This window comes from Bacillus rossius, chromosome 6, assembly GCF_032445375.1.
Source record: "Bacillus rossius redtenbacheri isolate Brsri chromosome 6, Brsri_v3, whole genome shotgun sequence".
Taxonomy (NCBI): Eukaryota; Metazoa; Arthropoda; class Insecta; order Phasmatodea; family Bacillidae; genus Bacillus; species Bacillus rossius.
In genome coordinates, this window is record NC_086334.1 from 522726 (window position 1) to 547521 (window position 24796).

At 43.2% G+C, this 24796-nt stretch overlaps 1 protein-coding gene across 1 annotated transcript in view; it reads right to left on the bottom strand.

Moving 5' to 3' along the window:
• Window positions 1–24796, bottom strand: part of LOC134533355 (lactase/phlorizin hydrolase-like) — an 87259-nt gene that overhangs the window by 59826 nt on the left and 2637 nt on the right. The window lies entirely within an intron of this gene.

Sequence of the window (24796 nt, forward strand, 5' to 3'; positions counted from 1 at the left end):
AGCCTGTAGTCAGGTGTGCTGCAGAAGTATCTGGTAGTCAGGTGTGCTGCAGGAGTAGCCGGTAGTCAGGTGTGCTACAGGAGTAGCTGGTAGTCAGGTGTGCTACAGGAGTAGCCGGTAGTCAGGTGTGTTACAGGAGTAGCTGGTAGTCAGTTGTGCTACAGAAGTAGCCGGTAGTCAGGTGTGCTACAGGAGTAGCTGGTAGTCAGGTGTGCTACAGGAGTATCTGGTAGTCAGGTGTGCTGCAGGAGTAGCTGGTAGTCAGGTGTGCTGCAGAAGTAGCTGGTAGTCAGGTGTGCTGCAGGAGTAGCTGGTAGTCAGGTGTGCTACACGAGTAGCTGGTAATCATGTGTGCTGCAGGAGTAGCCGGTAGTCAGGTGTGCTGCAGGAGTAGCCGGTAGTCAGGTGTGCTGCAGGAGTAGCCGGTAGTCAGGTGTGCTGCAGGAGTACCCGTTAGTCAGGTGTGTTACAGGAGTAGCCGGTAGTCAGGTGTGCTACAGGAGTAGCTGGTAGTCAGGTGTGCTACAGGAGTAACTGGTAGTCAAGTGTGCTGCAGGAGTAGCCGGTAGTCAGGTGTGTTACAGGAGTAGCCGGTAGTCAGGTGTGCTACAGGAGTAGCTGGTAGTCAGGTGTGCTACAGGAGTAACTGGTAGTAAGTGTGCTGCAGGAGTAGCCGGTAGTCAGGTGTCCTACAGGAGTAGCCGGTAGTCAGGTGTGCTACAGGAGTAGCTGGTAGTCAGGTGTGCTGCAGGAGTAGCTGGTAGTCAGGTGTGCTGCAGGAGTAGCTGGTAGTCAGGTGTGCTGCAGGAGTACCTGGTAGTCAGGTGTGCTGCAGGAGTAGCTGGTAGTCAGGTGTGCTGCAGGAGTAGCTGGTAGTCAGGTGTGCTGCAGGATTAGCTGGTAGTCAGGTGTGCTACAGGAGTAGCTGGTAGTCAGGTGTGCTACAGGAGTAGCCGGTAGTCAGGTGTGCTGCAGGAGTAGCTGGTAGTCAGGTGTGCTGCAGGAGTAGCTGGTAGTCAGGTGTGCTGCAGGAGTAGCTGGTAGTCAGGTGTGCTGCAGGAGTACCTGGTAGTCAGGTGTGCTGCAGGAGTAGCTGGTAGTCAGGTGTGCTGCAGGAGTAGCTGGTAGTCAGGTGTGCTGCAGGAGTAGCTGGTAGTCAGGTGTGCTGCAGGAGTAGCTGGTAGTCAGGTGTGCTACAGGAGTAGCTGGTAGTCAGGTGTGCTGCAGGAGTAGCTGGTAGTCAGGTGTGCTGCAGGAGTAGCTGGTAGTCAGGTGTGCTGCAGGAGTAGCCGGTAGTCAGGTGTGCTACAGGAGTAGCTGGTAGTCAGTTGTGCTGCAGGAGTAGCTGGTAGTCAGGTGTGCTACAGGAGTAGCTGGTAGTCAGGTGTGCTGCAGGAGTAGCTGGTAGTCAGGTGTGCTGCAGGAGTAGCTGGTAGTCAGGTGTGCTGCAGGAGTAGCTGGTAGTCAGGTGTGCTACAGGAGTAGCTGGTAGTCAGGTGTGCTGCAGGAGTAGCTGGTAGTCAGGTGAGCTGCAGGAGTAGCTGGTAGTCAGGTGTGCTGCAGGAGTAGCCGGTAGTCAGGTGTGCTACAGGAGTAGCTGGTAGTCAGGTGTGCTGCAGGAGTAGCTAGTAGTCAGGTGTGCTACAGGAGTAGATGGTAGTCAGGTGTGCTACAGGAGTAGCTGGTAATCATGTGTGCAACAGGAGTATCTGGTAGTCAGGTGTGCTGCAGGAGTAGCCGGTAGTCAGGTGTGCTACAGGAGTAGCTGGTAGTCAGGTGTGCTGCAGGAGTAGCCGGTAGTCAGGTGTGTTACAGGAGTAGCCGGTAGTCAGGTGTGCTACAGGAGTAGCTGGTAGTCAGGTGTGCTACAGGAGTAACTGGTAGTCAAGTGTGCTGCAGGAGTAGCCGGTAGTCAGGTGTGCTACAGGAGTAGCCGGTAGTCAGGTGTGCTACAGAAGTAGCTGGTAGTCAGGTGTGCTGCAGGAGTACCTGGTAGTCAGGTGTGCTGCAGGAGTAGCTGGTAGTCAGGTGTGCTGCAGAAGTAGCTGGTAGTCAGGTGTGCTGCAGGAGTAGCTGGTAGTCAGGTGTGCTACAGGAGTAGCTGGTAATCATGTGTGCTGCAGGAGTAGCTGGTAGTCAGGTGTGCTGCAGGAGTAGCCGGTAGTCAGGTGTGCTGCAGGAGTAGCCGGTAGTCAGGTGTGCTGCAGGAGTAGCCGGTAGTCAGGTGTGTTACAGGAGTAGCCGGTAGTCAGGTGTGCTACAGGAGTAGCTGGTAGTCAGGTGTGCTACAGGAGTAACTGGTAGTCAAGTGTGCTGCAGGAGTATCCGGTAGTCAGGTGTGTTACAGGAGTAGCTGGTAGTCAGGTGTGCTGCAGGAGTAGCTGGTAGTCAGGTGTGCTACAGGAGTAGCTGGTAGTCAGGTGTGCTGCAGGAGTAGCTGGTAGTCAGGTGTGCTGCAGGAGTAGCTGGTAGTCAGGTGTGCTGCAGGAGTAGCCGGTAGTCAGGTGTGCTACAGGAGTACCTGGTAGTCAGGTGTGCTGCAGGAGTAGCTGGTAGTCAGGTGTGCTACAGGAGTAGCTGGTTTTCAGGTGTGCTGCAGGAGTAGCTGGTAGTCAGGTGTGCTGCAGGAGTAGCTGGTAGTCAGGTGTGCTGCAGGAGTAGCTGGTAGTCAGGTGTGCTGCAGGAGTAGCCTGTAGTCAGGTGTGCTGCAGAAGTATCTGGTAGTCAGGTGTGCTGCAGGAGTAGCCGGTAGTCAGGTGTGCTACAGGAGTAGCTGGTAGTCAGGTGTGCTACAGGAGTAGCCGGTAGTCAGGTGTGTTACAGGAGTAGCTGGTAGTCAGTTGTGCTACAGAAGTAGCCGGTAGTCAGGTGTGCTACAGGAGTAGCTGGTAGTCAGGTGTGCTACAGGAGTATCTGGTAGTCAGGTGTGCTGCAGGAGTAGCTGGTAGTCAGGTGTGCTGCAGAAGTAGCTGGTAGTCAGGTGTGCTGCAGGAGTAGCTGGTAGTCAGGTGTGCTACACGAGTAGCTGGTAATCATGTGTGCTGCAGGAGTAGCCGGTAGTCAGGTGTGCTGCAGGAGTAGCCGGTAGTCAGGTGTGCTGCAGGAGTAGCCGGTAGTCAGGTGTGCTGCAGGAGTACCCGTTAGTCAGGTGTGTTACAGGAGTAGCCGATAGTCAGGTGTGCTACAGGAGTAGCTGGTAGTCAGGTGTGCTACAGGAGTAACTGGTAGTCAAGTGTGCTGCAGGAGTAGCCGGTAGTCAGGTGTGTTACAGGAGTAGCCGGTAGTCAGGTGTGCTACAGGAGTAGCTGGTAGTCAGGTGTGCTACAGGAGTAACTGGTAGTAAGTGTGCTGCAGGAGTAGCCGGTAGTCAGGTGTGCTACAGGAGTAGCCGGTAGTCAGGTGTGCTACAGGAGTAGCTGGTAGTCAGGTGTGCTGCAGGAGTAGCTGGTAGTCAGGTGTGCTGCAGGAGTAGCTGGTAGTCAGGTGTGCTGCAGGAGTACCTGGTAGTCAGGTGTGCTGCAGGAGTAGCTGGTAGTCAGGTGTGCTGCAGGAGTAGCTGGTAGTCAGGTGTGCTGCAGGATTAGCTGGTAGTCAGGTGTGCTACAGGAGTAGCTGGTAGTCAGGTGTGCTACAGGAGTAGCCGGTAGTCAGGTGTGCTGCAGGAGTAGCTGGTAGTCAGGTGTGCTGCAGGAGTAGCTGGTAGTCAGTTGTGCTGCAGGAGTAGCTGGTAGTCAGGTGTGCTGCAGGAGTACCTGGTAGTCAGGTGTGCTGCAGGAGTAGCTGGTAGTCAGGTGTGCTGCAGGAGTAGCTGGTAGTCAGGTGTGCTGCAGGAGTAGCTGGTAGTCAGGTGTGCTGCAGGAGTAGCTGGTAGTCAGGTGTGCTACAGGAGTAGCTGGTAGTCAGGTGTGCTGCAGGAGTAGCTGGTAGTCAGGTGTGCTGCAGGAGTAGCTGGTAGTCAGGTGTGCTGCAGGAGTAGCCGGTAGTCAGGTGTGCTACAGGAGTAGCTGGTAGTCAGTTGTGCTGCAGGAGTAGCTGGTAGTCAGGTGTGCTACAGGAGTAGCTGGTAGTCAGGTGTGCTGCAGGAGTAGCTGGTAGTCAGGTGTGCTACAGGAGTAGCTGGTAGTCAGGTGTGCTGCAGGAGTAGCTGGTAGTCAGGTGTGCTGCAGGAGTAGCCGGTAGTCAGGTGTGCTACAGGAGTAGCTGGTAGTCAGGTGTGCTGCAGGAGTAGCTGGTAGTCAGGTGTGCTACAGGAGTAGCTGGTAGTCAGGTGTGCTGCAGGAGTAGCTGGTAGTCAGGTGTGCTGCAGGAGTAGCTGGTAGTCAGGTGTGCTGCAGGAGTAGCCGGTAGTCAGGTGTGCTACAGGAGTAGCTGGTAGTCAGGTGTGCTGCAGGAGTAGCTGGTAGTCAGGTGTGCTACAGGAGTAGCCGGTAGTCAGGTGTGCTGCAGGAGTAGCTGGTAGTCAGGTGTGCTGCAGGAGTAGCTGGTAGTCAGGTGTGCTGCAGGAGTAGCTGGTAGTCAGGTGTGCTACAGGAGTAGCCGGTAGTCAGGTGTGCTGCAGGAGTAGCTGGTAGTCAGGTGTGCTGCAGGAGTAGCTGGTAGTCAGGTGTGCTACAGGAGTAGCTGGTAGTCAGGTGTGCTGCAGGAGTAGCTGGTAGTCAGGTGTGCTGCAGGAGTAGCCGGTAGTCAGGTGTGCTACAGGAGTAGCTGGTAGTCAGGTGTGCTGCAGGAGTAGCTGGTAGTCAGGTGTGCTGCAGGAGTAGCTGGTAGTCAGGTGTGCTACAGGAGTAGCTGGTAGTCAGGTGTGCTACAGTTGTAGCTGGTAGTCAGGTGTGCTGCAGGAGTATCTGGTAGTCAGGTGTGCTACAGGAGTAGCTGGTAGTCAGGTGTGCTGCAGGAGTAGCAGGTAGTCAGGTGTGCTACAGGAGTAGCTGGTAGTCAGGTGTGCTGCAGGAGTAGCTGGTAGTCAGGTGTGCTACAGGAGTAGCTGGTAGTCAGGTGTGCTACAGGAGTAGCTGGTAGTCAGGTGTGCTACAGGAGTAGCTGGTAGTCAGGTGTGCTACAGGAGTAGCTGGTAGTCAGGTGTGCTACAGGAGTAGCCGGTAGTCAGGTGTGCTACAGGAGTAGCTGGTAGTCAGGTGTGCTACAGGAGTAGCTGGTAGTCAGGTGTGCTACAGGAGTAGCCGGTAGTCAGGTGTGCTACAGGAGTAGCTGATAGTCATGTGTTACAGGAGTACTGACCGCTGGTGTTCCAGGCGCCCTCCACCTGGAAGGCGGCAGAGGCGGCCCCGAACAGGAAGCCCTGGGGGAAGCTGAGGTGCCTGGAGGCCGCACACGAGCCGATGGCCAGCAGGACTGCGGCAGCGAGGGTCTTCATGGCGAGGAGTGAGGACTTGCCCGCAGGTTGGCGACTGAAGTAGCCGCGCACCTAGCGCCTCGTGACCTCGGAGATAGCGCCCGGGACACTGTTCAACACGCTTGCCAGCAGCTCGATAACAGCTCGAGTGGGCTTATCTGTCCTAAACAATATCTCCGTCCAAACACTGTGGAAAGTTTCTGCAGTTTTTTTTCCAGTAGTTTCTGAAATTTCGAAGTAGTTACTTTCCCTTGTCCTGTCGTCAGCACGTCAAACTTTCGTGAAATTGTAGACGTTTTCCTGAAAATAGTGTAGTTTTAAAGCTAAAGTGGAATTAATATTCCGGTACCCTCTTCAAAAGCAGTTGCTTTGACAGTAATCAAACATTTTAAGGCCTTGGTGTGATGAGCTAATACTCAGCCTTCGGCTATAACTTGCATTTGTAAGCTCATAAACTGTTTTCCTTTGGCTGGTTTGATGCCCATTTAGAGTATCAAGATTCAGCAACTTAAGACATTTTCCGTGTATCAGTACGATATATAACATTAAATTTAATTTAAACCACCATCATCAATTATAATGTGCTCAAGATTCTTTTGGATCAACAAAACATGCTCCCATTTTTTAAATATTACAAATTATTGTCTGTGAGAAGCAACATATTTGCTCATTACGTGCTCCTGTCACAACCATGGCACAATATTCGGCCATCATGTCTGGTTTCTAAACCTGCGCGGGTTTCTGCCTAAGAAGCTTCTTTCTCCCAGGAATTCTGAATAGTTATAGACAAGAGTCACTTAAATGTTGCGTGTGGGAGATTATTTCACTCCCATTCCACCAGATAGTTAAGCATGTAAGTCTGAAAAACAGAATTATTTTCGCCAGTTCTCAAGCGCCAATGATGCATAGTTGCACTTTGTACTAACGTTTGTTTGATGATAACAGATGAGTTAAATTTATTTCGAGAATTTATTTATTAGAGCTTAGTGTCTAAAAATTACAGAAATGATAGAGAATAATCTGGGTAATTATTCTACAGACAGGTTTATTTTAAAATAAATTTAACTTACATATTTAAATACTAAATATTTCAGAAGAATTGTTTATTGCATTTTAGAGTGCCAAGTTATGTTATTTTGGAACTGTTTGTGTACATCTAACTATGGTATACTTTACATATGTATGTACTTTATTTACTGTTTGTTTAGATGTTTCGTAATATTTTATGTAAATGTTTTTATTGAAATATTCTAAATTTCTGGCACTATATTATACTGAAATAATTGTTTATTAAAAATCTATATTTAATTTTACGAGATTTAAAATTTTTCTGAAATTTTGAAGACTATATTTTGTTATTGTTTTTAGAGAACATATCAAACATGTTAATTTTAAATTGAAGAATGTTTTTATTGTTTCCTTTTAGAATTATGAAAGATTGTTGAATTGTCACTTCATTTGGGAAATGAAATTTTTTTGCCGTTCTAATGGTTTGGAAATGGCTGTGTCTGCCATTGCTGACTTTTAAATCAGCGTAATCCAGTGGATGTTTAGGCTAAATGTGACAGTGTACGATAAAATCTCAACACGAGAGAATATTATTTTTTTTAAATAAATAATCGTCCTTGTGTGGAAGCTGGTATTTAGAGAATTACTAGTGGTGACTGCACGAGTGAGTTTCGGTTCACAGCTTTGCCGTGTTATCCTACAGTCATAAAATCGCTGCAAATACCATTAAACTGAAACTGATTGTTTCAAAACAATCTTATTAGCTGGTTATATATAATTTTGAATTTTTGCCCTTACAAACGTATTTAAGGTTTATAATTTACATAAACCCGTTGGCTATTTGTCTTTTATGTATATAATTTATGTTTGTACGCCTGAAAGTTTTTTGACTTATTTTCTATTTTGTAGTGATGCCCTTGTTATATTATACTTTTGTAGTTAAATAATTTCGTTCTGCTAAAATTATCAGTACATAGTACAGATGCACTTGACATGTGTTTATGTAATTTTATCAATTTTTTTATAATTTCATAAATATTTAAATAATTTTTATTTGACAAATATTAAATGATTTTGAATCTATATAAATAAAAGGTAAATGATCATTCTTTCAGAAACTTAAATTTCAGAAAGTACTTCACCGATTGCTTTGACATTTGACACAATGTTGCATTAGAATTCGCGCATGTTTCTATATACCTATGAAACATCTGTGGCAGGAAAATGTAATTAAAAATTTAGATAGATAAAAACATAGATTTTTAATATTTTTATTGCTACAGAGTGACATATATAACTTAGGTTAAAAACATTGATTTAAAAATAAAATTAATTTAAAACTTTATTATGAAGTTTTATTATTTGAATGATTTACAATGAATCTATGTGACAGTTGTACGAATATAGTTTTGAAAAAAAAACAGTGTAGCGTTCATTCTTCCTCTTTATCCAAGTACTCTTCTGGGAGTCTCCTGTTCTTTATTATCGACGCATACACTTTCGATGAATCCTTGGCCACCCTTGGTCTTTCAGGGTCACTGTAGTTGACGTAGTACAGACCAAACTTCACACTGTGGATCCAGAAATATATACATGCCCATTTAGTTTTTTTTAATTTTTTTATTTATTATTGTATTAATGAGATACCACTTTCTGTTATGTCACTACAATATATTTTTTTTTTAAAAAATAGTAGTATTATTGTTATCAAAGAAATAAAATTGTCTAATAATACGTTTGAGTTTTAAATATATATAAAAGTTACTCACAGGTTTTCAATGCGAAACCAAACAAAAATTTTACAATTCATAAAAATAAAAGTATGAGATAAATAGTTACCTATATTATAAATTATGAACGATAACTCTTACAAACCTTACAAAAACACGCACTACTCATACTTAACCCTTAATGTCAGTTGCAAATTTGAACACATATTTTCCAAGACTTACGAGTAGCCACTCGACCATTCAAAGTTGTCAATCAAGCTCCAGGCAGTATGTCCAATCACAGTGACGTTGTCCTTGTACATAGCATCAAGCGTCGCTGCCAAGTAGTTCTGCAACATGCCTCACGCATACAAATGTTTTGAAGTAGGCTACGCAATACGACAAAACTAATATTTTATTTGTTTCCTCGTAATTAATTGCATTTCTCTCAATATCAATAAATAAAATTTAATTTTACACCAGGATTGTAGAGATAACACTAAATTTACTGACTGATTGTAACATAGAAAAAAGTAATTTTTGAATACGTATGTTTTGTTTTCAAATTTATAGGTGATTAGCACTACCAAAAAAATATTTATTCCTTTCAGTATTGTAGGTATATTTAAAAGTAATACTACCTATTGTAGCTGTTACCATGGGTCGACTTTTGTTTCATGGTCCATAGGCCCCAAAACTAACGTTAACACAAAAGTATATATATATACATATATATATATATATATATATATATATATATATATATATACACCACAATTTTGTGAACACGATATATGCAGCAATTTTTCACAAAACCCTTCCGAACTGATACATGAAATCTAATTGTGGAATATCTCGCTTGAGTTAGTTAAGGGGCAGTTTCCGACCAAAGGGGTAGAAATGGGGAAGGTTTTATGAAAAACAGAAAACTCACTGTAACTATAATAATATGAAAAATATATCATCTGTTGGAAAGTATTACAACTCGTAGGAGTAATACCAAAAACCTTTGTCTAAAAAACATTTTTGATACGACCAACCAACTATTTCTGTAAGGGATTAAAACAAAAAGGCTTTAAAATAAAAAAAATTAATAAAATCAGTACATTTTACACTATTAAATCCTTTCTTGTTATTATAAAACATAAAAATGTAATTTAAAACTTTTGTCCGAAATTATTTTTATATAACCCACCATTACTGCCAGGTGTGGAAAATAACAGGCGTTGAAAGACAAAAATAAAATCATATCTCCCTTAATATGCACAATATGAAATCCTATTGAATTGTCTGTAAACAGTATGAATATTTTCCAAAACTTTTGTCTTAAAATTATTTTATACGACAAACCATAACAGCAAAGGGTAGAAAAAACAAGTGTCGAGAGACAAAACAAATTCGTAACTCCCTTAGTAAGGACAAAATCAATTCCGTTCAGATTGTTTGAAAATATTATAATTTATCCGAAACGTTTGTTCGAAACAATTTTTGATAAAACAAACCATTATTGAAAGGGGTTAAAAAACTTGTGGTTGGAATAAGAAAATAAATAAGACTTCCCTACCATGTACACTACCGAATCCACTCACATTATTGTTTAACTTTCTAAATATTAAATAAAACTATTGTTAAAATAAACTTTTATCTGACCAACCATTAGTGCAAGGGGTGGATATAACAAGGTTTTAAGTAGAAAATAATCCATTTTTTTAGATATGCTATAATATCTGTTATAATTGATTGTGATAATTCTTAACTTCATATTTAACTTTGGCTGAAACAATTTTTACTCAAACGAAACATTACAGTAAAAATCAGGGTTGAAATAAAAAAAATACAAAATTATTTAGTATAAAAATTTTTCGAATTTATTTTTCAACATCCTAATATTATAGTACAACTTGGTGCAAAGTCAATTTTTATACGACCACGTTATTAGTGCAAGAGATTAAAAATAGTGTTTGAAGGATAAAACAATTAAATAATTGCCTTATTTGGCATATCAAAAGAAATTCGTTCTACGTTATTCAATGGTGGATACAATGAATTTAAAAAAGTCGAAATTTTTTCCCTGCATTAAAAATGAGCAAATATTTAATCGATCATTTTGTAATATTGGAGAACATAAATATTTTATGTACATCAAGTCCTTAAAATATTCCAGACTTTTATAGAAGATTCCAAAATATTTCCAAAATAAATAGATCCTTTGAAATCTACCTACGCATGTAGGCTGTGCCGAAAGGTACTTTTTGTTTTTACTTATGAAGTTTTTGGAAAAATATATTATCTAAATCTCAGAAATAAGTTAACAAAATATATTTTTTTAACCGAATTAAATGTGTTTGAGGCATTAACCCACATTATGAAGAAATCATTAAGAATTTGTAAAATGTGAAATATTTCAAGTAATCTTACTGAAATATTTGAATATAATCATGTAACACATTTAAAAATAGTGTATTATATTCTTATTTATCTTTACTTCATCAATCCTACATTGTACAATTATGACATTAAGACATATAATAAAGCTAAATAATTATAATGTTGAAGCACATAACTAAAGAGACATGCATGGCTCACCACATAATATCTTGTTCTCATTGTGTCGTTGAGTTCGCCGTAGTCACTCCATCCATTTTCAGTAATTAAAACATTAACTTTGTCGTACCGGTCTGACACCCACTTTAGCATCTTCCTTAAGCCAAAAGGTGTGTACTGCAACAAAAATATTTCTCAGTTGGTTTTTAAAATTATAATCTAAACACATTATATTTTTAAAATATGGCCAGTAAGATAACGAATATTATTTCACAAAAAATTATAGTTAGAATAATTTATGCTTTTTTATTATATATTAAAGAAAATTATGAAAAAATATTTTTTTTATTAAATGTAAACGAAATAACTTATATCACTATGAACTCCTGTAAAAGTTGCAAGCGTGCACAATGGATTACCATTTATCAAGTAGCTAAGACTTAACTAGACATAGTATAATTTAAAAAAACGAGAAAGACTTCTCGTAAGTAAAATAATATTTAAAATACTAACAATATAAATTATTTTAAGGCATTTCAATTTAACTTAAGAAAAAATAAAATTATTCCTAAACTACCATTTAATTTAAATACATAAAGTTTCATCACATAATTTGACACTAATATATATTTTCCCAATTTTCTGTTTCGCATTTTCCCTTTAAATTAATTTTAAAATCCTCTTATTTGTATGTGGTTTGTGCAAATGATGTTTCTAATTTCTTATCATCCTTAAGAAGTAAACACAACGGTAGTTTTACAGGGCGCCGAGCTGTACAAAAGTGTTAAAAGTAAAATTTCCGAACCAAACTCTTGTAAATTTTAAGTGACTAAGAAAACCTTATACTTTTTTTAGCAGTAAACCTACTTGTTACAGGTTGCTTTATTCTGATGTGATCAATGAAAAATATTAATTTTTGGCACAGTAGTGGATACATATGCCTAAGACAAAACAGAGAATTAATAAATGTGACATTTCGAAAGTTGAATTTACCTGAAGAAATAAAACAAATTACTTCGAGTTAGAAATTTTAACATATGCCTGCCCTTCGTCCTGTTTCTAAAACGAGGTTTGCTCCGTAAAACAAATTGTCTTTGTAATTTTTTGGGAGTATGAGGTAACCCAGCAAATTGTTTTCTCACAGATACATATTTCATTAAGAAATAACTGGTTTTGGAGAAATTACCAGCTGTATGTATATACTTACGTCAAAGGATAGCCTCGAAATAAATTATAAACATATATAACAAATCTCAGTTATTAAAGCAAAGTCAACTCAAACGTGATATTATAAATCCGTGTTTTAGGTTAGAAAATATTTATGTACATATCGAACCAAAACCGTATTTTCTACAAAAAATATTTCAATAAATTCTGAGAAATGCTTTAAGTAAAATTAATAATATAGGGTAAAAATATAAAACCTAACAGTTGCGTAAATTAAATTTTTGTTCTGATATATGTTTAAGAATATAATAAAGAATTTAATGAAAATCTTGTAGCAAGTAAACACTCTAAAAAGCTGTATTAAATAATTTCACTGTTATCTATCGTTCGAAACATGTGATTGCTATGAAAGTATTTTTTGTACTTATTGTTTGATTTTTATTTAGATATATTGATGAAAAAAATTTTCTTGTAGATTTTATTTGATAAAATCATCAATAACCTGTCAACAGTACCAAGAAAATAGACTTTGGTTAACCAGGTACTCTGGCGAATATTATATCAAATCTGATTGCGTACAGGTCAGCTGTGAATGATGGTTATAATACTTGCCCTGAAATAGCTACTTGAACCATGCGGCCAACTTGAGTTTTGCTCCGTCACCAAATTGCCCATGTCGTTATCCATGCCTGTATCGTTACTGGCAACAGAAGTATTCGGCTCACTCACTAACGTAGACGTGTACAGATTCAGGCCGAAGAAGTCATGAGTTCCTGAAAAATAAAAGTTTTAAAAATAATGTTTTTACATGAGAGTAACGTTTTATCAAAAATATACTATTTTAATGCAGTTAAGTTTTAATAATTTTAATATTTATGTAAATATGGGGGAAATAAAACTTTATACACGCTACACAAAAGTAAATTTATGCTTAATATTTTCACTCGTATTGTATTTTCAGTTAAATTAGTCTAAATACATTTAAACATCAAGTTACATTTAAAAAAATTGTAGCTAATAATCACTACGAAACTATTGAGCTATACAGCGAAGTGACAAAACTTTGGACTCGTATTTCAGAGGATTAGAACTCGAGCCCTAGTTTGGTAATCCTTATCCTGGTCCACACTCCAAGAAAATCATGGGATGCTTTTGCAGGTGAGGCTGAATCTTTACCCAACATCGTTTCTGTGTAGCAAGGCCTGCAGCTTATATGATCATGTCATCAACGAAGCGTTATCTCCCTCCTAAATAAAACGAAAAATTGTTTGTTAAATTTTGATTTTTATTTCCATTGGTGTAAGTACGTAGTTTTACGGTGAGACCTTTTTTTAAATTTAATATCATGAATCACACACATACAGCCTTGCGTTAAGACGATAAGTTTAGTGATAAGATGCTGGTTAAGAACAAACAACAATTATTTTTCTATAGTAAGAAAATAAAATAAACGAGGACTTATAAGGGAAGGTAGATTTCCATGTCATTGTGGTAACGACTCTTACTCGTTACAGTAAATTCCAGGATATTCTATGTATTAGCTATGGCAGTGGTATTATTTTTAAATTTAAAACTCATTTCTCTATTTTTACGTGTATTTCATTATATAATTTTCTATGTGAAAACGATTTTTTAGTAGTCTTCAATGTATATTAAAGTACGTATTGACGTATGTGTTTGTCAAGTTAATCTATTGAAATTTTATCCCACTTTTCACATACATTATTAAATATATTTCTATCTAAAAATGTTTTCAAATTATCAAACTGTTGTATCTCTCTAATTTTTACGACTTCCAAGGATTTTTAGTTATTAAAAGGAATTCACAGTAAAAAGCCAAAACTGCCATATATTATGTACAGTTTAGTGTTTATAAGTTTCCAAATTTTACTTTAAGTGGTAACATGGTACTAAGAGGCTTAAAATAAATTAAAGCTATTCTCAACAACAAGTAACGAAACCTTTGATGTAGTTGACCCAGTACTCGCCGAACTCCGGAAGTCTGGACCTGTACAAGCCCTCTGCCTTGCTGTTGTTGGCGACTCTCTCCTTCATGACGGCGGGATAGTCTCCCTCCTGGCTGTAGATCGGGTGCGCGAACCATCCCAGCTGCAATGACACACCTCACTGACACCTTGCATGTTACTATCTACATGCAAGCCCTCTGCCTTGCTGTTGTTGGTACTCTCTCCTTCATGACGGCGGGGTAGTCTCCCTCCTGGCTGTAGATCGGGTGCGCGAACCATCCCAGCTGCAATGACACACCTCACTGACACCTTGCATGTTACTATCTACATGCAAGCCCTCTGCCTTGCTGTTGTTGGTACTCTCTCCTTCATGACGGCGGGGTAGTCTCCCTTCTGGCTGTAGATCGGGTGCGCGAACCATCCCAGCTGCAATGACACACCTCACTGACACCTTGCATGTTACTATCTACATGCAAGCCCTCTGCCTTGCTGTTGTTGGTACTCTCTCCTTCATGACGGCGGGGTAGTCTCCCTCCTGGGTGTAGATCGGGTGCGCGAACCATCCCAGTTGCAATGACACACCTTACTGACACCTTGCATGTTACTATCTACATGCAAGCCCTCTGCCTTGCTGTTGTTGGTACTCTCTCCTTCATGACGGCGGGGTAGTCTCCCTCCTGGCTGTAGATCGGGTGCGCGAACCATCCCAGATGCAATGACACACCTCACTGACACCTTGCATGTTACTATCTACATGCAAGCCCTCTGCCTTGCTGTTGTTGGTACTCTCTCCTTCATGACGGCGGGGTAGTCTTCCTCCTGGCTGTAGATCGGGTGCGCGAACCATCCCAGCTGCAATGACACACCTCACTGACACCTTGCATGTTACTATCTACATGCAAGCCCTCTGCCTTGCTGTTGTTGGTACTCTCTCCTTCATGACGGCGGGGTAGTCTCCCTCCTGGGTGTAGATCGGGTGCGCGAACCATCCCAGCTGCAATGACACACCTCACTGACACCTTGCATGTTACTATCTACATGCAAGCCCTCTGCCTTGCTGTTGTTGGCGACTCTCTCCTTCATGACGGCGGGGTAGTCTCCCTCCTGGGTGTAGATCGGGTGCGCGAACCATCCCAGCTGCAATGACACACCTCACTGACACCTTGCATGTTACTATCTACATGCAAACCCTCTGCCTTGCTGTTGTTGGTACTCTCTCCTTCATGACGGCGGGGTAGTCTCCCTCCTGGGTGTAGATCGGGTGCGCGAACCATCCCAGCTGCAATGACACACCTTACTGACACCTTGCATGTTACTATCTACATGCAAGCCCTCTACCTTGCTGTTGTTGGTACTCTCTCCATCATGACGGCGGGGTAGTCTCCCTCCTGGCTGTAGATCGGGTGCGCGAACCATCCCAGCTGCAATGACACACCTCACTGACACCTTGCATGCTACTATCTACATGCAAGCCCTCTGCCTTGCTGTTGTTGGCGACTCTCTCCTTCATGACGGCGGGGTAGTCTTCCTCCTGGCTGTAGATCGGGTGCGCGAACCATCCCAGCTGCAATGACACACCTCACTGACACCTTGCATGTTACTATCTACATGCCAGCCCTCTGCCTTGCTGTTGTTGGTACTCTCTCCTTATGACGGCGGAGTAGTCTCCCTCCTGGCTGTAGATCGGGTGCGCGAACCATCCCAGCTGCAATGACACACCTCACTGACACCTTGCATGCTACTATCTACATGCAAGCCCTCTGCCTTGCTGTTGTTGGCGACTCTCTCCTTCATGACGGCGGGGTAGTCTCCCTCCTGGCTGTAGATCGGGTGCGCGAACCATCCCAGCTGCAATGACACACCTCACTGACACCTTGCATGTTACTATCTACATGCCAGCCCTCTGCCTTGCTGTTGTTGGTACTCTCTCCTTCATGACGGCGGGGTAGTCTCCCTCCTGGCTGTAGATCGGGTGCGCGAACCATCCCAGCTGCAATGACACACCTAACTGACACCTTGCATGTTACTATCTACATGCCAGCCCTCTGCCTTGCTGTTGTTGGTACTCTCTCCTTCATGACGGCGGAGTAGTCTCCCTCCTGGCTGTAGATCGGGTGCGCGAACCATCCCAGCTGCAATGACACACCTCACTGACACCTTGCATGTTACTATCTACATGCCAGCCCTCTGCCTTGCTGTTGTTGGTACTCTCTCCTTCATGACGGCGGGGTAGTCTCCCTCCTGGCTGTAGATCGGGTGCGCGAACCATCCCAGCTGCAATGACACACCTCACTGACACCTTGCATGTTACTATCTACATGCCAGCCCTCTGCCTTGCTGTTTTTGGTACTCTCTCCTTCATGACAGCGGGGTAGTCTCCCTCCTGGCTGTAGATCGGGTGCGCGAACCATCCCAGCTGCAATGACACACCTCACTGGCACCTTGCATGTTACTATCTACATGCCAGCCCTCTGCCTTGCTGTTTTTGGTACTCTCTCCTTCATGACGGCGGGGTAGTCTCCCTCCTGGCTGTAGATCGGGTGCGCGAACCATCCCAGCTGCAATGACACACCTCACTGACACCTTGCATGTTACTATCTACATGCCAGCCCTCTGCCTTGCTGTTGTTGGTACTCTCTCCTTAATGACGGCGGGGTAGTCTCCCTCCTGGCTGTAGATCGGGTGCGCGAACCATCCCAGCTGCAATGACACACCTCACTGACACCTTGCATGTTACTATCTACATGCCAGCCCTCTGCCTTGCTGTTGTTGGTACTCTTTCTTTCATGACGGCGGGGTAGTCTCCCTCCTGGCTGTAGATCGGGTGCGCGAACCATCCCAGCTGCAATGACACACCTCACTGGCACCTTGCATGTTACTATCTACATGCCAGCCCTCTGCCTTGCTGTTTTTGGTACTCTCTCCTTCATGACGGCGGGGTAGTCTCCCTCCTGGGTGTAGATCGGGTGTGCGACTCATCCCAGCTGCAATGACACACCTCACTGACACCTTGCATGTTACTATCTACATGCCAGCCCTTTGCCTTGCTGATTTTGGTACTCTCTCCTTCATGACGGCGGGGTAGTCTCCCTCCTGGCTGTAGATCGGGTGCGCGAACCATCCCAGCTGCAATGACACACCTCACTGACACCTTGCATGTTACTATCTACATGCCAGCCCTCTGCCTTGCTGTTTTTGGTACTCTCTCTTTCATGACGGCGGGGTAGTCTCCCTCCTGGCTGTAGATCGGGTGCGCGAACCATCCCAGCTGCAATGACACACCTCACTGACACCTTGCATGTTACTATCTACATGCCAGCCCTCTGCCTTGCTGTTTTTGGTACTCTCTCCTTCATGACGGCGGGGTAGTCTCCCTCCTGGCTGTAGATCGGGTGCGCGAACCATCCCAGCTGCAATGACACACCTTACTGACACCTTGCATGTTACTATCTACATGCCAGCCCTCTGCCTTGCTGTTTTTGGTACTCTCTCCTTCATGACGGCGGGGTAGTCTCCCTCCTGGCTGTAGATCGGGTGCGCGAACCATCCCAGCTGCAATGACACACCTTACTGACACCTTGCATGTTACTATCTACATGCCAGCCCTCTGCCTTGCTGTTTTTGGTACTCTCTCCTTCATGACGGCGGGGTAGTCTCCCTCCTGGGTGTAGATCGGGTGTGCGAACCATCCCAGCTGCAATGACACACCTCACTGACACCTTGCATGTTACTATCTACATGCAAGCCCTCTGCCTTGCTGTTGTTGGTACTCTCTCCTTCATGACGGCGGGGTAGTCTCCCTCCTGGCTGTAGATCGGGTGCGCGAACCATCCCAGCTGCAATGACACACCTCACTGACACCTTGCATGTTACTATCTACATGCAAGCCCTCTGCCTTGCTGTTGTTGGTACTCTCTCCTTCATGACGGCGGGGTAGTCTCCCTCCTGGCTGTAGATCGGGTGCGCGAACCATCCCAGCTGCAATGACACACCTTACTGACACCTTGCATTTTACTATCTACATGCAAGCCCTCTGCCTTGCTGTTGTTGGTACTCTCTCCTTCATGACGGCGGGGTAGTCTCCCTCCTGGCTGTAGATCGGGTGCGCGAACCATCCCAGCTGCAATGACACACCTTACTGACACCTTGCATGTTACTATCTACATGCAAGCCCTCTGCCTTGCTGTTGTTGGTACTCTCTCCTTCATGACGGCGGGGTAGTCTCCCTCCTGGCTGTAGATCGGGTGTGCGAACCATCCCAGCTGCAATGACACACCTCACTGACACCTTGCATGTTACTATCTACATGCCAGCCCTCTGCCTTGCTTTTGTTGGCGACTCTCTCCTTCATGACGGCGGGGTAGTCTCCCTCCTGGCTGTAGATCGGGTGCGCGAACCATCCCAGCTGCAATGACACACCTCACTGACACCTTGCATGTTACTATCTACATGCAAGCCCTCTGCCTTGCTGTTGTTGGCGACTCTCTCCTTCATGACGGCGGGGTAGTCTCCCTCCTGGCTGTAGATCGGGTGCGCGAACCATCCCAGCTGCAATGACACACCTCACTGACACCTTGCATGTTACTATCTACATGCAAGCCCTCTGCCTTGCTGTTGTTGGTACTCTCTCCTTCATGATGGCGGGGTAGTCTCCCTCCTGGCTGTAGATCGGGTGCGCGAACCATCCCAGCTGCAATGACACACCTCACTGACACCTTGCATGTTACTATCTACATGCAAGCCCTCTGCCTTGCTGTTGTTGGCGACTCTCTCCTTCATGACGGCGGGGTAGTCTCCCTCCTGGCTGTAGATCGGGTGCGCGTACCATCCAACCTGCAGCCGTAAGTACTTTAAAGTCCAAGAATGCTGTGCTTTTTATAGTTGAGTATGAACGCAGTACGAAAATTTTGAAATACGACGGCTCATAAGAAATTTAATCAATAATGAATGCACGACCAATTTATTAAGAGAATATTAGAAATATGTAAAATTAATCAGAAAAAATATCTTATAAAGAAAAAAGTTATACTACGTATCAGAATATGAAATTACTTTTATATCATACACTGTATAAATTTTGTTCCATTACAAGGAATAACCTTGGAAAATCAGTTGACAACGATATCACTTGTAAAAACTGCAAGGCGAAGCTTTGTAAAATTACACATGGTACAAATATCTGCCTTGTAGTTTTACAAGTTATATCATTGACAACTGAGTTCCCAAGGACCTTCATTGTAACAGTAACAAAAACGTTTACAGTGTAGTTTTGTGAGGAAACTTGTCACATCATGTCACATTAATGGTGTTACATAGAATTTTGTAGATAAATGAATTCAAAGAATATTAAATTTTAATATTTTAGGACTTATTGACAAGTCAAACCACAAGAGAATAGCTTACTGTGAATTGAAGATATCTTTCAGCAGCTTCGATGTCAGCTCGAGTCTGAGATTTCGGTTCCGCCCAAGTAGAGCTAAGAGTGATGCCTACTTTACCTAAAATTAAAAAAAGGAAAAATCAAAGTTGATTAAAGTTTTCAAAAAAAATTAGAAATCTATATTTTTTTTAAAACTGCAGCACATTAAGTCAATATTTTTTTATACTTTACTTATAGTTTAAGTCTCATCACTTTATTAAAATGTAGAGTGGAAATTATTTGAAGGTCAGACTAATTACCTTACCACTCTGATAATTTTCTCAGTGAAATAATCCGTATGGAGTTTGATGAAAATTGCCACCTTGATTTTTTTTTAATCTGATCAAACTAGCATGATACATTGTGCCACTTTGAGGAAATATTATTAAAAAAAGTAAAGACATAAATGAAATTGCAGAACTTCCTAGTATAGCTTATATTTCTAAAGTTAATAGTTATATTGACATAAAACTGTCATAAAACTGATTGCATTGTTTTATATTATTGATAACTGCGTTCACAAGAATTTGAGCAGTTTTCTTTTTATTATTAGTATTTAAAATCATCAAAGCAACAAAAAATCCGGATTGTCATTTATGAAAATTAATTTTCAGAATATTTAAAGATAATATATTCAGTGACAAAAAAATTTACTATTTTTATTAATGCAATAATACAGAACGTGATCAACCCAGAGAAATCAGACGATTCCAGCATTGCACCCTATTGCACATAAATGTGTAATCAACCCCAATAAAAATAGTTTCGAAAAAATTATTTTATCTATTCCTTCAAAGCATCCTAGGCATCCTACTTTGGAACTTGAATCGTATTCACGAAAAGAAAAGAAAAAACATAGCGGTAGTCTATTCACCGCAATTTTTTTCCCAATTTTATTATCTAGCTCCAAGCTGAAGTTCAATCAAGTTTCAAGGCTAACTCTAATCTTCCACAAAACACTAATGTTGTTTGGTAGATATGAAGATAAGGAATGGTGCTGACCTCTCTGCGTGTCCCTGAAGGTGTGGTCGTAGAGGCGGTACGCCCGTGCGTGCGCCTTGAGCAGGTTGTGGATGGCCAGGTAGCCGCCCACCCCCGGAGCTACCACGCCCGGGGCGAAGCAGGCGCTGCTGTAGCCTCCGGAGATCTGGTACGGCTCGTTGAAGGTGATCCACCACTTCACCTGGACAACACGCTCTCCCCTTCTCTGAGTGGTCCATGCTTGGGGGAGTTTTCATTTAATAAAACTTCCTTGGACATATAGTTCAGCACCGTTTGTCAGGGCAAACATTAGAGTACAAATTAAAAAACAATAAAGAATTAACCGACCCAGAGAACAAGCCTAAATCAGCTGATGTCTAACAGATGAACCCCATGATGAACCTGAAAAGGTATTACAGAAGAAACAACGACGACAGCACAGACTTAAATATCAGACAGCACAAGAATTCCGTAAAAGGAATTTAGCCATGAAAAAATAATAACAGCACATATTAACAGAGTAAGCTAAAAACGACGGAACATTTTCAACAATAACAGTAGACGCAGGCAGACAACCAAACCTGGAAAACACAGCAAATATACGAACACACGCTCTCGTGTTTAGTTTCGTGAGTCGCTGGGGCTGAGACCTCAAGCACGTCTGCCCCTTGAGACGCCCTGCGTCTCCAGTATACTTTTTTACGTGCATTTTTTTTAAAATTAAGTAATTAAGGGCATCATTTGCTTTTTGTATTTACTCTTAATCTTAATTATTTTTTTTTACACTCGATTAAGACTTTTAGCAGGACATGTATAAAGACTCTTTTCTGGTACGCGCACGCCATAGCTTCTGTGTTTTGCGGACCATATTTGTGGGACGGGTCGTACCATAACTTTCATCGCTTGGTGTTGGTACGCGAGCTGACCACTACGCGGCGCTAGGATCGGCGAGTTACGGCCATCGCTGCAGCGAGTCGGACTGGAGCTGCTGACACTCTCGAGTGCCGGACTGTGTCTACCTCCCACTACACGCCCTGGCAGCGGGCATAACGGCCCACTACACGCCCTGGCAGCGGGCATAACGGCCCACTACACGCCCTGGCAGCGGGCATAACGGCTCACTACACGCCCTGGCAGCGGGCATAACGGCCCACTACACGCCCTGGCAGCGGGCATAACGGCCCACTCACGCCCTGGCAGCGGGCATAACGGCCCACTACACGCCCTGGCAGCGGGCATAACGGCTCACTACACGCCCTGGCAGCGGGCATAACGGCCCACTACACGCCCTGGCAGCGGGCATAACGGCCCACTACACGCCCTGGCAGCGGGCATAACGGCCCACTACACGCCCTGGCAGCGGGCATAACGGCCCACTACACGCCCTGGCAGCGGGCATAACGGCCCACTACACGCCCTGGCAGCGGGCATAACGGCCCACTACACGCCCTGGCAGCGGGCATAACGGCCCACTACACGCCCTGGCAGCGGGCATAACGGCCCACTACACGCCCTGGCAGCGGGAAAAACGGCCCACTACACGCCCTGGCAGCGGGCATAACGGCCCACTACACGCCCTGGCAGCGGGCATAACGGCCCACTACACGCCCTGGCAGCGGGCATAACGGCCCACTACACGCCCTGGCAGCGGGCATAACGGCCCACTAAACGCCCTGGCAGCGGGCATAACGGCCCACTACACGCCCTGGCAGCGGGCATAACGGCCCACTACACGCCCTGGCAGCGAGCATAACGGCCCACTACACCCCTTGGCAGTGGGCATAACGGCCCACTACACGCCCTGGCAGCGGGAATAACGGCCCACTACACGCCCTGGCAGCGGGCATAACGGCCCACTACACGCCTTGGCAGCGAGCATAGCGGCCCACTACATGCCCTGGCAGCGAGCATAACGGCCCACTACACGCCTTGGCAGCGGGCATAACGGCCCACTATACGCCCTGGCAGCGGGCATAACGGCCCACTACACGCCCTGGCAGCGAGCATAACAGCCCACTACACGCCCTGGCAGCGGGCATAACGGCCCACTACACGCCCTGGCAGCGAGCATAACGGCCCACTACACGCCCTGGCAGCGAGCATAACGGCCCACTACACGCCCTGGCAGCGGGCATAACGGCCCACTACACGCCCTGGCAGCGGGCATAACGGCCCACTACACGCCCTGGCAGCGAGCATAACGGCCCACTACACGCCCTGGCAGCGGGCATAACGGCCGACTACACGCCCTGTCAGCGGGCATAACGGCCCACTACACGCCTTGGCAGCGATCATAACGGCCCACTACACGCCCTGGCAGCGGGCATAACGGCCCACTACACGCCTTGGCAGCGGGCATAACGGCCCACTACACGCCCTGGCAGCGGGCATAACGGCCCACTACACGCCCTGGCAGCGGGCATAACGGCCCACTACACGCCCTGGCAGCGAGCATAACGGCCCACTACACGCCCTGGCAGCGAGCATAACGGCCCACTACACGCCTTGGCAGCGGGCATAACGGCCCACTACACGCCCTGGCAGCGGGCATAACGGCCCACTACACGCCCTGGCAGCGGGCACTACAGCGCCGATAGCACGAGTAGGAGAGGTACATGGGTGTGCCGAGTCAGACATAGGGCTCGTGATTTCCGTTAGTGCATGGCGCATTAAGTTTTTAAAATGTTCCAGAAGTTTGTAGAAGTTTCCAGAAAATTTCCAGAATAAATAGGTACTAAGCCTGTAGGCTGTGCCAAAAGAGATTTTATTTCGTTGCAATAAGTATCTCCTAATATATTTTACTGCAAATTAGCGTGGTTATTATTCAATCACGGTTGCAAAACCTATTTGGTAACGTTTATAAATATATAATGAACGTTATTAACCCAGACAATTGTACTTAAATTGTACCGTAATAAAATGGTATCCCCTAGATTTTGATCTGACTTTTTATTTTGTAAAATGTTAAATGCTTAGGCAATGTACGATATGTATATGGTAAACACTACATAATCACTGACATTTCATTTTCAAAACGTTATGTTATCAAAATTCTAAAACATGTGGAAATAAATAAATAAATAAATAAATAAATATATATATATATAGTTGCTACAGGATAGATAAAATAAAGTTAGTTCTTAATGCAGGTATTATAGCATAATTTTTTTTATTCTGAAATAAGTACCTCAATTACATTATATTATATCTTCCTCTTTGTAAAGTTTCCTAAAAAAATTATTGGGTAAGATTATTTTTAAATATTTTTTTAAAATAAATTATAAGTGATGATTCTCATTGATGTATTTTAACTTAACTTAGTGTCCATTAATAATAATATCCTGATATATCAGCCTATTATCATTATTGTACAGTAAAACAGAAGGTCATTCGAGTGCAATTTATTTTACTGAACATTTACTGCAGTGTCAAGATAATATTTTATGACTTATGGAAAAAATTTGGTACCAAATTAGAAATACTTACACCGTCTAATACTTACTCTGTCACCGAATTTGGTGAATAAAATACTTGCGTAGTCCTCGAAGTAATCCACAATCACAGAGCTAGCCAAACCTCCTAGATCTTGAAGATGTTGTGGAAGATCCCAGTGAAACATTGTTACCTAAGAGCAACAGAATTTTCATAGTATATAATCTAGCTGGGTAAAAATTTCAACCTTATAAACGATTTTGTTACAGTTATTTTTTAAAAAGAATTAAATTTATCTGTAAATTAAAATTTATTTTCCTCTTTTCTTTTGTTTTTTAATTGTTTGTTTTTTTTTCACTATATATTTTATGTATTCCAAACATATTACTTTTTTTTCGTAACAGCGCAGTTACTGAATAAATAATTTTTTTTATTTGATAATCTAGCTTTTACAAAATCATTTAAAAATTTTGAAAACAATTAACAGTACAGGCATTATATTAGCATTATTAAACAAAAGACTCTAATACTGAGGATTTATCTGAACAAGATACAGTAAGATACTTTGCTTGGTTCTAATATGTGTTATTTGATTATGAAGGTTAGAAGTAAAGGAAACGGAATGGTAACGGAAATTGCAACTATGGCGGTTAAAGTCAAGGTCATGACCGCAGCAGCTAAGGGTGGTTTGACCATGGGGAATTTGGGCTGCTTTGGGTATATTTATAGTTCTGGCATTTTTGAGAATAAAATTGGAAATTTTCCCTCAAAGCGGGAATTTTGAGGAATTTTGAGGAATTTTTGACACCTAGATGGCCGACGTGACATCAATATGGTTTGTCATTGACCGACTCCACGCACCGCAGTCTTGACCCTGTGCCAGAACCTACCTATATATACTACTAGGGAGTTAATGTGTGCAATCTTGGTCATGTTAACAATTTAAGTCAAAATGAGAACAATCCATCCCTTTCCCATCTAGATAGCAAAACAATATTTTTCTTTAAATAAATTGTGATGCTTATGCTTTGGATATGTGTGTAATTTTTGTTTAACGATACTCATTTTATATTAGCATTTTTACTATTCTTTCTAGCAAGTACCTTTCAAACTATTAAAAAGCTAAAGCTACGATTGGTTTTTCTATCCAGCTTTTTACCAGTTGACTTCAACTTCATGATAGAAACTAACTCCCTAAACTCATAACTCCATAGAC